The sequence below is a fragment of the Nylanderia fulva genome, unplaced genomic scaffold (genome assembly GCF_048542155.1).
Source record: "Nylanderia fulva isolate GAGA-0341 unplaced genomic scaffold, ASM4854215v1 Scaffold303, whole genome shotgun sequence".
Classification (NCBI taxonomy): domain Eukaryota; kingdom Metazoa; phylum Arthropoda; class Insecta; order Hymenoptera; family Formicidae; genus Nylanderia; species Nylanderia fulva.
In genome coordinates, this window is record NW_028190372.1 from 76,870 (window position 1) to 91,486 (window position 14,617).

A 14,617-nucleotide genomic window follows, 5' to 3' on the forward strand; every position below is an offset into this window, starting at 1 on the left:
CAATACGAATCGCAGTTTAAAATGTTAATAACACCATCATGTAAAATAGATATTAGTGATGACAGAAATAATTGTGTGATTTTAAAAAATGGATCTATTATTAATATTTTGAATATTGCTAAAAGTAATGATATTGTATACATCATAGGAACAAAGTTAGAGAATAAAAACCAATTATTCACTATAGATGGGTTACCAAGCGATTCTTTGGGCATTAAAATTGTAAAAGAGTCTGAAAACTGTATTAAAAGTTGGTCTTTAGATTGCATAAATGCTAAAGTATTTAAAATTCCCTGTGCGGGAAATGTTTATGTAACAAATCCGTTAATTCATACATTCGAAACATTTGAAAAATAAATTGTATATTAAATAAAATATATATGTTATAAAATGAGACGCCCTGTATATATATAGAACCTAGACACAGCATGTAGTCACGTAAGTCACTTCATATTTCCTACATTTTTACATTAGAATTGTTAGGTTAAGTTAAATAAATGGTGGGTAACAATTTGAAAAACGGTGATATTTAGGTTATCAAAATTATATTTTAAACAAAACCTTTAAATTCAAAAAACTAATTTTTAAAGACCACTTTCGGGTAATTTTGTAACTAATAAAGTATATATCTAAAATTTTATTGTACTATCTATTTATACACACAAAAAGACAAAAAATATGTGCCGAGATTTGCAAGATATGGGTGCGACACACATACACATGTATACACACGCACACGCACATTCGTACTTACACCCGTTTATTCTAATAATATTTTAATCCCTATAACATGAAAACATATTTCTATGATGTTTAATAAAAAAAATTACTACCACTAAGCTTATTGAAGGAAGCAAAAAAAATAACTTTTAGAGCATCGGAATGTCCAAATCAATGAAAAGATAGTGCTGAATTGTTTGTTTATAATGTTTTAGATAATTAGCAATGAAGGAGTATGTTATTATTCACGATTCTTCTAATAAAAAGAAAGTGTATCCTTCTTTGTGGATTACAAAGGATTTGAAACATGTTCGAATTCCTCCAGACGGATCTGTAAATTTGAAACAATCTAAAATAGATAAGATTATCCCTGAAAATGATTGGGAAAAAATTCCCATATTAAAAATCATCAAAGAAAATGGTAATTTTCGAAATACATAATAAATATATAATTCTTAAAGTAGGTATATATTATTAATATAATATAATTCATATAATTGTAGATAGTTACATAGAAGCTACTGAATTCTTGAATATTGATGGTATTTCTGAGTTAAGTGATGCAAATGATGCAATGAAATTAAAAACAAGTAGAGCTAAAAGAAAGAGTAAATCTATGAAAGATTATGTACAAGAACCATTAACAAAAAAAAGTAAGGTCGATAAAACATCTGCATCAAAATCTTTCAAAGATACTGATAAAAGTGATGAAGATGTAAATCAGAAAAACTCATACGTACCACCTACACTTAACGTAAACAATATGACAAGAGAAAGTAAGACGCAATGTGATCAAATTGACTTTAGTATTGATCATGATGATAGTGATGAGTATAACTCACGCGAACATTCTGATGATAACAGCATTACTTCAGGTGAGATCGAAATGGAATTGCCAAGACACAAATCATCAGGTGTTAATTCATCGTACAATAAATTACTTACGGCGTCTGATAAAAGAAGTCTCGCAAGTACTATAGAATGTAAGTAGTCCATAAAATATGTAGTGATAAAATTATTTTGATTTGAAAATATTGCTAAAACTTGCATGAAAATAAAGCTACGTTTCATCGAATTATTACACCGTAAAAAGTACCAAAGGAGAATTATTATCGAGAGCGTTAAATTTTCGCGTTACATCGTTTGTAATTGTTAGCTTCCCTCGCATTCGTATTAATTATAAGATCGTAAAATTGAAACTCACGTTCAACGATATTAAATCACGTGTTGCATATAAAGATAATATAATACTGTATGTGAGAAAGTACAGTAATACATTTAATACATTTTTCATATCGTTCAACGCAAGTTACAAGATTATCAGCCTTAAATAATGTAGGCGGTTTCAATCGGTACTTTTTACGGTGTACAAGACAATTTTCAACTAACTTATATTGCATATTTTTTTAAGCTGGTCCATCCATTGATTCGGATAATGGAATGTCGGGTCAACAAATTTTACAAAAGCCTGAAAGTGTAGAGTCAAAAATTGTTGAACCTACTAATTCACAGTTATTAGAAGTATTACGTAATATATCAAGTAATAATATATTAACAGTTGTAGTATTATAATAATAATAATATAGTACAAAATTGATAACATTTTTTACAAAACTCTATATAGTTTTGTAAACTATATATAGTTTTGTAAAAAATGTCATTACATTATAATGTAAAATTTTTTTTTTTTAGAAAAGCAGACAAAATTATTAAAAAATCTACATCAGTTGTCGTTGAAACAAGAAAACACTGACAAATTAATAAAATCACTTAAGGTGTCAAATGAAATGAGAGCTACGTCAAATACTCCAATTTCTTCAGTTACACAGCAAACATTATGTAAAGAATATTTTCCTATCGGTGATCCTAACAAGACCATACAAAAACTAGAGCAAAAATTGATACGTAAGAATTTCACTTTCAATGTGGTAAGTACAGACTTTTTCTAAAAACACTATAATTCAATTCTTACAACCTCAAAACATATGTTTTTTAATTTATATCTTTTGTTTCGTAACCCAAAAAATATACTATCACAAAAGCTTTCTCTAGGAGGAAACAATAATGTAAACAAATAGTACACAATATTATGTAATACAGTCAGCGGCAATTAATTCTGTCACCCCCCGTTTGAAAATATTTTGTGCGCGAACGAAATGTGACAACAGCGCGTATGCGATCAGCCGTGATTTGAACACACCCACTGCTCCAACTACAGCTTATCCCATACGCGCTGTTGCCACATTTTGTTCGCACGCAAAATATTTTCAAACGGGGGGTGACAGAATTAATCGCCGCTGACTGTACATAGAATAATTATAAACATACATTTTCCATATAGATGTGTCTTGTACTAAATGTGAATTGCACAATATACCAATATACAAATCTGTGTATACAAACCTGTGTATACAAACATATGCATATAGGTAATTAAAAAGAGTGGTGCAAGAATGCTATAATATCTTGATGCTTTACTAATCTTTGTACAATTACATTACGATTATATTGAACGAAATTGATGCATCTTTCCATTTCGCTACTGCCACCGCTTTCACACTTTATCATATGCATGCTTATCTTGTATGATGCGATTTCTCTTATTTTATATACATTTAAAACAAATGTCTATGCAAAACTTTCACCATCCTGTTAAAATTATTTATATATGATACACATAATTTTTAAGTAAAAATTGCTAGTGCAAATATTATGTTCTACTTACGAACAAAAATCATGTTTAAAATCATAAATATGCACGTAAATAAAATAATTCATCGATATTTTTTAGATGTTTGGGTTTTACCTTTTATGATATTTTAAATGGTTGATTGGTTTCATTAAATAATATAAAGCTTACAAATTTTAATTTTTATATAAAAAATACTAAGTTTGTATATAACTATTTTTCAGATTGATTATATGAAAAGTATTGGAGGAAATAATAAGGGTAATTTTATTAACAACATTTTCCAAAGAACCATACTAGATAGTGCGTTAAAACATTACAGCTTTGTTGGTCAAAAGATTAATTAGGAAACTAAAATGAAGAATGAAAGTTTTAAGGAGTTATCTTTTTGTAAATGCATGTTTGGTACGAATTGAATATATATAATTGGGCATTGTAAGAATAAAAGGTACCATAACATTAAATTTAAATTAAAAATTTTTTTTAGAGGCAGCTAAACAATCATTTCCGGCAATCACTGAAGAAGCCATAAAAAAAAAAATATCTAGTTATCTGGACTCAAAACAAACTCGTTTGAAACGTGTAGGGTAAGTTAATAAATAATTTTCCACGTATTTATAGAAAATCGTTCCAAACTTATCAATTAGTAAATAACTTTTACAAAAAGTTAACAAAAAAGTCTAATGAATCACCTTTTTATACAAAGTTTAACATCTCTAAACTATTGAAATTTTTCAAACTTAAAAGGGCTTCTCAGTATTTTAATCGCCGATAAAAGTGTATTATTACTTAGAAATTTGTTTAAAATAAATATAAATTAAATATTTTAACATTAAGATTGATGATAAATTTGAATCGCGATGTAATTTTCAAATAATAAATAATATTACATTTAAATTTGAATGAAAATTCATAATAAATTACACAAAAATATTTCTTTACAGCACGCCGTCAAGAAAGGCATTTACTCCCCTTCAATTCTCGTCATTAGTAGATGAAGATAGCGAATAATATTATACGAAGTATTATTTATATAATTTATATTAGTATGTAAGAAGATAAGATTTTATGGATTTTAAAGTTAAACTTTTATAATTTAAGAGTAACGTTGTCGAATTAGAAAAATGATATATCATAATATTGAAAGGTTTTGTTTTTAAAATAATTGTCTTTACCATTTTATTCAGCTAATGTTTAAAGTACTATTATGTAAAGTATTAATGATGCATATTTTTTATAATTATATAATGTACTAATGATTTTGCCATATAGTTATGTAGTAAAAATGTAATTCTAGTAAGAAACTGAATTTCACCCTTTTTCGCCTATCTCGTCTTCTCTTACCCTCATTCGTCCTCTCTCACCCTATCTTCAAAAAATCATATAAATGAAAAGGTCAAGCCATGTTCAAAAGAAGGTCCTCAAAAATTTAAACTTAGTCTGTACAATGAAAAATAATTACTCGTAATTCCAGAGTTCCAATTTGTTAATATCGAATAATGTATTTGTTTCAAGTAATGGCAGTAGAGTCAAATACAAACCTACGTATATGCAGTTTTTGCTGTTAATTGTACTTGAACTAAAAAAATAATTAAATGATTTAAATATAGCACATTTTAAATCAAGAAACTTATATAATCGAACTCTGTTTAGGAAAAGGTAGAACATTTCATTTGCCTCTGCCTTTACAAGAAACATTGGATAAGGTATGTCCTCCGGAAGATCCTATAAATTTGAATCACGAGTTGCACATTCTCGTTCGAGGTATACCCAAGAAATCTAAAGTGGTTTGGGAAAATTTGGTAGATATTAATAAAATGTATAAGGCTTTACAATGGTTGAAAGAAAATAATCCTCATTACTCAAAAATTCGTCTTCCAGCGTCATCTGATGATCTATTAAAGGATAAGTTGCAGGAAACAGAATATAGGATTGTCGATGAGGAAAGCGACAATGACGAAATAAATGAGGTGGTTGAAGAATTACCAGCATTGAATTTGTGCAATGTACAGCAAAACAAAAATAATAATGATCAAACCGTTTTAAAACGTACGGCTTTTCTCACACAAATCACTGAACATTCGGATATTAACGATCAGTATACAATATACCCAATACACGCGAAAAAAATCGATGACGAATCTGCATTGAAGCTTTATCAAATGGTGAAAATTGAAGATTTTCCAATGGATAATCGTTATAAATATCTGGATGTCATGTGTTTCCCTGATTTATATCCTGATGGTGTCAATGGACAACGAGAAGATAGAAACTTTGCATTGCCGGAATATTTATTTATTAGAACACGATTGATGTCGAAACATAGTAGATTCAGGTTGAATCTGCAGTATCTGTTCTTCCTTCTCAATGATGCTAACTACCGACAGTTGAAAAGTGGTATCTATTATACGATGATGGTTACTAACCCACGAGAGAGATACACTGCTGGTAGATACTTGAACGAATTGAAAAGTTACCAATTAGAATCGAATTTAATGAGTATTTACGCAAAATTGAGAAATACGGATCAATTTTGGCGACAACCGTCCAATAATGTAAAATGCATGACTTTGCATTACGGTCCAGCGACGTGGTTTTTGACTTTGAGTCCTAGTGAATGGAAATGGTCCGATTTGGGTGAATATTTACGAGATATGAATCCCGATAAAGAGAAGTTAGGCATCAACGAACTAATCGCATACGATCCTGTAAGTACTTCTAGATTCATGTTCATAAAATTCAAAGCCATGATTGATTTTATTTGTTCGTCCGATAATCCTATAGGAAAGGTTATTCATTACTTCTGGCGACTGGAATATCAACGTAGAAGTATGCAGCACATGCATTGTATGATTTGGATAAAAGATGCTCCAGTATTAGGAAAATCGCCGGATGAAGAAGTTGCTACGTTTATTCAAAAATACGTAACGTGTGAAATTCCAGATGAAAATGTTTTGCCAACGTTGTACGATACGGTAATAAGTGATCAGAATCATAAACATAACTCGTATTGCATGCGTACGAAAAAAACGGAAACTAATATATACAGTAAGTGTCGGTTCGATTTTCCTCGGCCAGTTACTGAGAATTTCGTTTTAAGAGACGTTATCACTTCGATAGTCGGTAGAAAAAATTTACGCAGTAAGAGCAGATTGTACGATCTTCCTTGCAAGGAGTCGGAAAGGTTTATAAATGATTATAATCCGTCTATCAAATTAGCCTGGAAGGGAAATATGGACATACAATTTATTAGAGAAAAATCAGAGTTTTTAAACTCATATTTAACAAAATACACGACAAAGTCGGAAAAATGCAATACAGACTTTGAAGTGATAGATTCGAATAAGTCCTTGGCATCGAAACTGTGGAATTTTGCAATGCGTTCATTAAATAACAGAGAATGCGGTGCTTTAGAAGCTGCGGATACACTATTAGGGAATCCCTTGTACGGTACGGATAATGATACCATGGTCAAATGGATCGATGTTAATGAGGTGAGAAATAGAAAAGTTAAAACATTTAATGAAATTTAAGCTCTCAATAAAAATTCTATGAATATTTACTGTTCGTCACTCATCGATGATTACTATCCAAATAGACCTCAGGAATTAGAATCATTGAATTTGTACGATTTTGCCAGATTCTGGGAAATTACGAAACAGATGTCAAATAATGACGAAGTCAAGTGTTACAAACTGGCATCGGGTTTATTTTTAAAAAAACGAAAAAAGGGTTATTTAATTAACCATTATAGATTTAATATAAAAACTGAGCCCGAAAAATACTTCTACTCGCTTCTTCTTCTGTTCAAACCATGAAGAGATTTGAGTGAACTCAAAGGTACATTCGAGACTTACACGGATGCCTTTAAGAATTCAGAGTCTGTTTTAACGAAGGTAATGAAATATCACGAAAGGCTCGAAGAAATACAGAAAGCTTTTGAGAACGTTGCTGAATTAATCGAGAAGCGCGAAAATGATCTGAAAACAGCAGACAGAGACAAATCCGATGACGATGAACTGGATTGTAATCCGATAGAAGCTGACGACGCGATGAAAGATCTGGAAGATTTTGGTAAGATTGACGACCCGATTGATTTATCGCAAATGATGTCGCAATTGAACAAAGACCAGAAAAGAGTCTTTGATGGAGTATGCCAAGTTTTACAAGATAAGAATCAGATTCTGCGACTGTACGTAAGTGGCGAGGGTGGTACAGGGAAAAGTTTTCTAATTGAAACGATTAAACATTGGATCAGAATAAATTTGGAAAAAACGACTGCCATATCTGCTCCCACGGGTATCGCAGCATTCAATATCGATGGCTTGACAATCCATAGAATGTTTCAACTACCGGTTAGTCATGAATCTACACCAAAATATACGCAATTGTCAGACATGGTCTTGAAAACTTTGAGAGACAAATTAAAGAATGTCGAATTATTTATAATCGAAGGAATTACATGTAACAATGCAATGATGGATTTAGGAACGACTGTATTCAGTGATGGTCAAGCCTATGTAGGTTTGTCACGAGTAAGTAAATTGGAAGGCCTACATTTGATAAATTTCATTCCAGCATCAGTTAAAGCAAACTCGAGAGCCATTGTGGAATATAATCGACTGAGATCTATATTCAAATCTGAACTGCCACAAATCAATCGGTCCGAGAAAAAGGTTGTGAAAATGTACGATCGTCGATGGGCTATCCCTTATATCATTGATGATGTGCAGAATTATGATTGTGAGGAACCAGAAAGTATAGTTACGTGGAAAATATATGGCATTTGCAATAACGATGCTGTTTCGTGTGACGCTAATGTAATATTACAATGTGCCTTTCATTGCGTACGTATTAGGCAACAAATACTAAAAAATAAAGCATCAAATGCATTGACTGATGCTATCTGCGCGTATGGTGAACGTAAATATTGCAACATTCAAGCGGTTAGAAGATCTGTCGGAAAACGCTTCGAAGAACGAACACAACAAGATGTTTCGGAATTTTTTACGGCTCTAATGTCGACGTATTCCGACATCAATGATGTATTAAAACTCGAATTAAAGCACGTAACATGTTGCTCGAATGTCAAATGTAATTACAATGTAACTAAGCTGGAAAGCAGTAGTTTGTTAATATTACCTATACATTCGACATTAAAAAGGAAAAAAGGTGTCACTCTACAAAGTTTGATTAATGTAGAATTTTCTAAATAGGAAACGATAAACGGCAATTGTAACGAATGTAAGGGCACCGTGTTGAAAAAGAAAACCGTAATCGAATCAACTTTATCCGTCGTAGTAATACAGCTCAATTTATATACTTTTATAAACGGTGCTTCTAAAAAATTTATCAACAATCGAATGACCGCCGTGCCGACGAGTAATATCACGATTAATAAAAAAAAGTACAAGCTAATAAGCGCTATATTTCACGAAGGTGAAGAAATGAATCGTGGTCACTACACGTGTATGTTGAGAGCTGACAAAAATCGGAATGGTATTACTCTAATGATATGGAAGTGTTCAAGAAAAAATGGCTCAAAGGAGCACAAGGGGCATAAATATTGTTCTTAGAACAGATTAAATAATGGCGCTGTATAAAGGCTGCCATAAACGCTACATTAAAACATGCTCTGTTCTAGCGCTGTATAAAAGTTGCCGTAAGCGCCAAAATAAAATATCGGCTGCTCTGGCGCTTTATAAAAGCTGCTGTAAGCGCTGCATTAAAACGAGTGCAATAAGTTTCTAATTTGACCTAGGCTTCATGACATTTCAAAAAGTATCATCAAGAAAAAAATTATCAGACAGAAATATGTATGTCGTGTTAAAATCGGAGAGACGAAGAAAAATATATGGTTGCGTTCTCACGAGAATGGGCGATGGAGGGGCCCATTCTTTATTTTCAATATTCATACAAGAATATAAATTCATTCTGTTGCAATTGAAATAAATGTGCAATGTATCGTTAAAAATTATTACAATTATACAAACATTTACATATATGATTAAATAAAATATATATGTATACTATAATATAATTATATATTTTATATATGTACATATATACCATATATTTCAATTATTTTGAACTGTATTGCATAAATTGTTACTTATACAAAGTTATGTGATAAGAATCGAAAATACATATATTTGTAATACTTGAATTACTAGAAAGCTGCTCTATATATCTGTACTTTAAAAAGTAAGTGATATCCTAAAAAAATCATAAAAATGAAAAGGTCAGGCCATGTTCAAAAGAAGGTACTCAAAAATTTAAACGATCTAATAATAAATTATCACGAAAAGTAACTGATATGTTATTCAAGGTGCCAGTTTAAAGTGAACATACGTAAAGTGTATATTATCTAAATTTAGTAATAATATATTACCATGAAAAGTAACTGTGATATTTTATTCAAGGTGCAAGTTCACATTGAATATACATACATATAAGTAAAACTGATTACAATTTGATTCTAGAAAATAAATGCGATATATTATTCTTAGTGCACAAAATATAATAGTCGTTTATAGAGATTTGATTTGAAATTCATACTAGCCCGTACAATGAAAAATAATTGCTCGTAATGCCAGAGTACCAATTTGTTAATGACTCAGAAAAATAACATGGCGGCCTGCTCTCAAAAAACTATGATGTTTCTCGATGTCCATTTAGAAATAATGTCAAAGCTCTTACAGAATAATTACTACAACATTTGAAATACAAAAAGTATTACATTAGAAGAAGATTAGATTAGAATAAGGATTCAACGTATTTTTAAAAGCTCTACACACACAACGAAGTGAATATACAAAACTATATACAAATACCTTTTTCTTCTGTGTTTCTGAAGAAAATTGTAAGTTGTCAAATGAAACCTTGCACTTTGAGAACCATGTCACTTACTTTTCAGAGTCAAATTAATAAATTTTTTTTGTATATTTTAATGATATTTATTTCTCACTTGTATCTTGAATAATTAATATGTAATTTTTTATTGTATATTACGACAAATAATCAGTAAACTTTTTAAGCGTATAGCTTTATTGTAGTTGACCTGAGAACTGTACATTTATAAATTTTAATTAATATACACCCGTTTCGAGCAACAAAGCAAAGTTTTCTGATTCTTGAAGGTGGCTTATTGCGATATCAAATTCTTTCCAAACTGAGATTGTCGAAGATGTCGTCAAAAGAGGTTGGACTGGTTGGGAATGTGGGGACAAAGGCCCGTATTCATAGTCGAGTCTCAAATTAACACATAAGATGATTATGATCAAGTCTATTTTATTCAATCTAGATTGTCTTAAGATTAATAGATTTCATAATCGTCATAGATCTCATAGTCGTGAAATAAGACAATCTTCGTGAAGAAGTTAACACTCAAGTAAATCTTATTTAATTTGAGACTGACTTGATGAAGACATACTTAAGCCTGTGCTTATTTTCGCGCGCGCGAATCGGCTATTTTCGTAATATTACTATTATTTCTCCAAAAGGAACATAGCATTTCCTCCAATAGGAACATTGCATCGGAAACACATATGATACATGCAGACATGCAATATACGTATTCTTGTGTGCTGTTATCTTGCGTTCGTACGGATGTGTTTCATCGCTTCAATTTTCAATCTTCATTGAAAAAAATCATCGAGAAATATACAGGTTTGAAATATATGTAATTAATGAACGATGATATTTGAATCTTGTGACGACCCGTTTTGGTCGTCACTAGAAGCCGCGCAAGCGCGAGGCCGACCGTCCGCCCGCGCTCATATAAACGGCCCCTGTCGGGGCCACCACACGTCGAACACGTGGGAATTTGCCTTTTCGCCCCACCCGACCGAACCGCCCCACTCCAAGCTAGTTGGAGGGGGCTGACCGACGGGTATATAAAGCGGCGCAGCCGAGACTTCGGGACCAGTCCCGTCCTGGTCTCTTGAGCGTACTCAAGGACCACTCCTCACCTCCTAACCATCCCGGTCGACGAGCGTTCTCGTCGGGCAGGCCGAGCGTCCTCGGTCACCGGATCCTCTCCGAACATCACCCCGGTCGACGAGCGTTCTCGTCGGGCAGGCCGAGCGTCCTCGGTCACCGGATCCTCTCCGAACATCACCCCGGTCGACGAGCGTTCTCGTCGGGCAGGCCGAGCATTCTCGGTCTCCGGATCCTCTCCGAACATCACCCCGGTCGACGAGCGTTCTCGTCGGGTAGGCCGAGCATTCTCGGTCTCCGGATCCTCTCCGAACATCACCCCGGTCGACGAGCGTTCTCGTCGGGCAGGCCGAGCGTCCTCGGTCACCGGATCCTCTCCGAACAGCACCCCGGTCGACGAGCGTTCTCGTCGGGCAGGCCGAGCATTCTCGGTCTCCGGATCCTCTCCGAACATCACCCCGGTCGACGAGCGTTCTCGTCGGGTAGGCCGAGCATTCTCGGTCTCCGGATCCTCTCCGAACATCACCCCGGTCGACGAGCGTCCTCGTCGGGCAGGCCGAGCGTCCTCGGGCACCGGATCCACTCCAAACATCACCCCGGCCGACGAGCGTTCTCGTCGGGAAGGCCGAGTTTCCTCGGTCACCGGATCCTCCGAGAGCCACCGACATTTTGCGGAGCTCGCCCTTCTCAGGGCGCCCGAATCCAAGGCGGTTTACGGAGCTCGCCCTTTTCAGGGCGCTCGTATCCACGCCGCGTTGGGTAAATTTCGTCCGCCGCGCTACTATCTTAGTTATAAGTCGTGTCCGCGTCCGTATGATTTGGTCGCGTTTCACCCGTCGCGTTATTATTTGTAAACCTTGGTTATAAGTCATGCCCGCGTCCGTATGATTTGATCGCGTTTTCGCCCGTTGCGTTATTATTTGTAAACCTTGGTTATAAGTCGTGTCCGCGTCCGTATGATTTGATCGCGTTTCACCCGTCGCGTTATTATTTGTAAACCTTGGTTATAAGTCGTGCCCGCGTCCGTATGATTTGGTCGCGTTTTCGTCCGTCGCGTTATTTGTATTCCTTAGTTATAAATCGTGTCCGCGTCCGTATAAGTTAGTCGCGGTCCGCACTTCCTGCGATTCCCCTCTGTACGCGTAGACTAGATAATAAGCCAACTCTTGAAGGGCGGCTTCAATAAACTCTGTTTTTACCAGAACGATTGGCGTGGTTATTGCGAACCTGAGTCTCCCCCTCTTCCCGAATCCTGGCACCGACGAGCCGATCCGTGGCGTCGGGAAGGGAGCCCCGTTACATGGCGCCCGAACAGGGACCTGACTCGACCGTCTGAGACTCCGGTTCGCAATCCATATGCTTGGGTGGATTTACCACCTAGACAAAGAGAAAGCCGCCCGTTATCTCGCCGACCGCGACCTCGACCCGGAAGGGAGATTAGTCGACCTCCGCCGCCGCATCAGAAACCACGTGATGGCTACCCACGCCGACACCGGAGCGTCCGTAACACTCCAAGTACCCAGCCGCGAAGACCGTTACCGGAGTGCACGAGGAACCCCCGAACCACCTGAAGCCGACCCGGCGAAGTCCCTTAACCAGATACGCAAGTGGGGCTGCCATTTCGAGGGTAAAGACCCCCTCGCGTTCCTCGAGCATCTAGAGGAACTCAGTGTGGCCTATGGTCTGGAAGACCACCATCTCTTAATCGGGCTAGCCGAGCTGCTAAAAGGCGAGGCCCTCCTGTGGCAGAGGAACACCAGAGAACAGTGGTCCACCTGGACCGAATTCCGAAAAGATTTCCTCGCCCAATACCTGTCGCCCGGGTATAAGCGACAATTGCGGCGAGAAATACAAGGCCGGCGACAAAAGCCAGGGGAGGCTTTTACTCGATACGCCACCGCCGTGCAAACCATGATGCGTCGGGCCGGCGGTTACACCCGCAGGGACCAGCTCGAACAGCTGTACGAAAACGCTGACCCAGAGCTCCAGCTATACATTCGGCTAGACGAGCTGCACACCGTCTCCGAACTATGTAGCCGCGCCGCTGAGTGGGAGGAGATCCACCGGCGCCGTCAGGAACAACGTCGCGAGGTCTCCAGATCTACCGAGGCAAATCTCGCTGCAGCCACATATGACCGCTCGAACTGCTGCTGGCGGTGCAAGCAGCGAGGACACACCCGACTTGATTGCCGCCGCCCAGCACGAAAGTTCTGTTCACAGTGCGGGAAGGATGGCGTTCTAACACGGGACTGCCATCCTCCGGCGGGAAACGGCCAGCGGGTCGGAACCGAGGAGGCCACCGCCCGACCCGCGTCCAGTTAGAGTACACGCCACGGCCGCACCTATTAGTCCGGATCCGCCGACTCACCGCCTGGGCGCTTCTCGATTCCGGATCGGAGGTGTCCTTCATAAACGCCACCATGGCCGACCGCCTGTCCGAACACGGCCTCCAGATCCAGCCATCCGAAGAACCGGTCAACCTGGCCGACGGCTCCAGGGCATCCACCTCCGGCTCAGTCCGACTCGCCTTCCGGATCGGCCCTCGCTCTGTCCGCCACCGTTTCCAGGTCTTGGATAACCTTAGCAGCGAGGTCCTCATCGGGGTCGACCTGTGGGCTCGATTACGCCTCACCCTGCCGCCTCCGCCACCCGATCGGCCGAAAGAGACGGCCCCAATCTATTTGGCAACTATCCACGGCCGATTATCAGCCGGGATCTCTCCACGTTCGCCCGAAGAGGACCAGCGCTTCCGGCAGTTTCTGGACACCGAGCTTCGGTTATTCGAATCCGTGCGGGGACCCACCGACCGCGCCGAACACCGGATCAGACTACGACCCGGGGCCCCGATAAAACAGCGGTACCGACCGCGTAATCCAGCCATGCAAGCCGTCATCGATAGCGAGGTTAACAAGATGCTAGACGCCGGGGTGATCGAGCCCTCCGGCAGTGCCTGGAGTTCCCCCGTGGTCCTCGTAAAAAAGAAAGATGGGGGCCACCGGTTCTGCGTTGATTATCGCAAACTGAACCAAGCTTCTGATAAGGACGCCTACCCACTGCCGCACATCCTCGCTACGCTCGACAAGCTCCGTGGGGCCCAGTATCTATCTACATTGGACTTGAAAGACGGATATTGGCAGGTGCCACTAGACTCGGCCAGCCGCCCCGCCACCGCCTTTACGATTCCCGGGCGAGGACTCTATCAATTTAGAGTCATGCCCTTTGGGTTGCACTCAGCACCGGCCACGTTCCAGCGGTTGCTGGACAGCGTCC

General features: G+C 37.8%; 1 pseudogene across 1 annotated transcript; it reads left to right on the forward strand.

Moving 5' to 3' along the window:
* The first annotated feature begins 941 nt into the window (after positions 1–941).
* On the forward strand, positions 942–4,458 carry LOC114932922 (uncharacterized; annotated as a pseudogene). Its single transcript, XR_014925124.1, has 8 exons — positions 942–1,141; positions 1,224–1,496; positions 1,596–1,703; positions 2,132–2,260; positions 2,413–2,648; positions 3,634–3,814; positions 3,897–3,996; positions 4,354–4,458. The product of XR_014925124.1 is annotated as an uncharacterized LOC114932922 (transcript).
* The last annotated feature ends 10,159 nt before the right edge of the window (positions 4,459–14,617 follow it).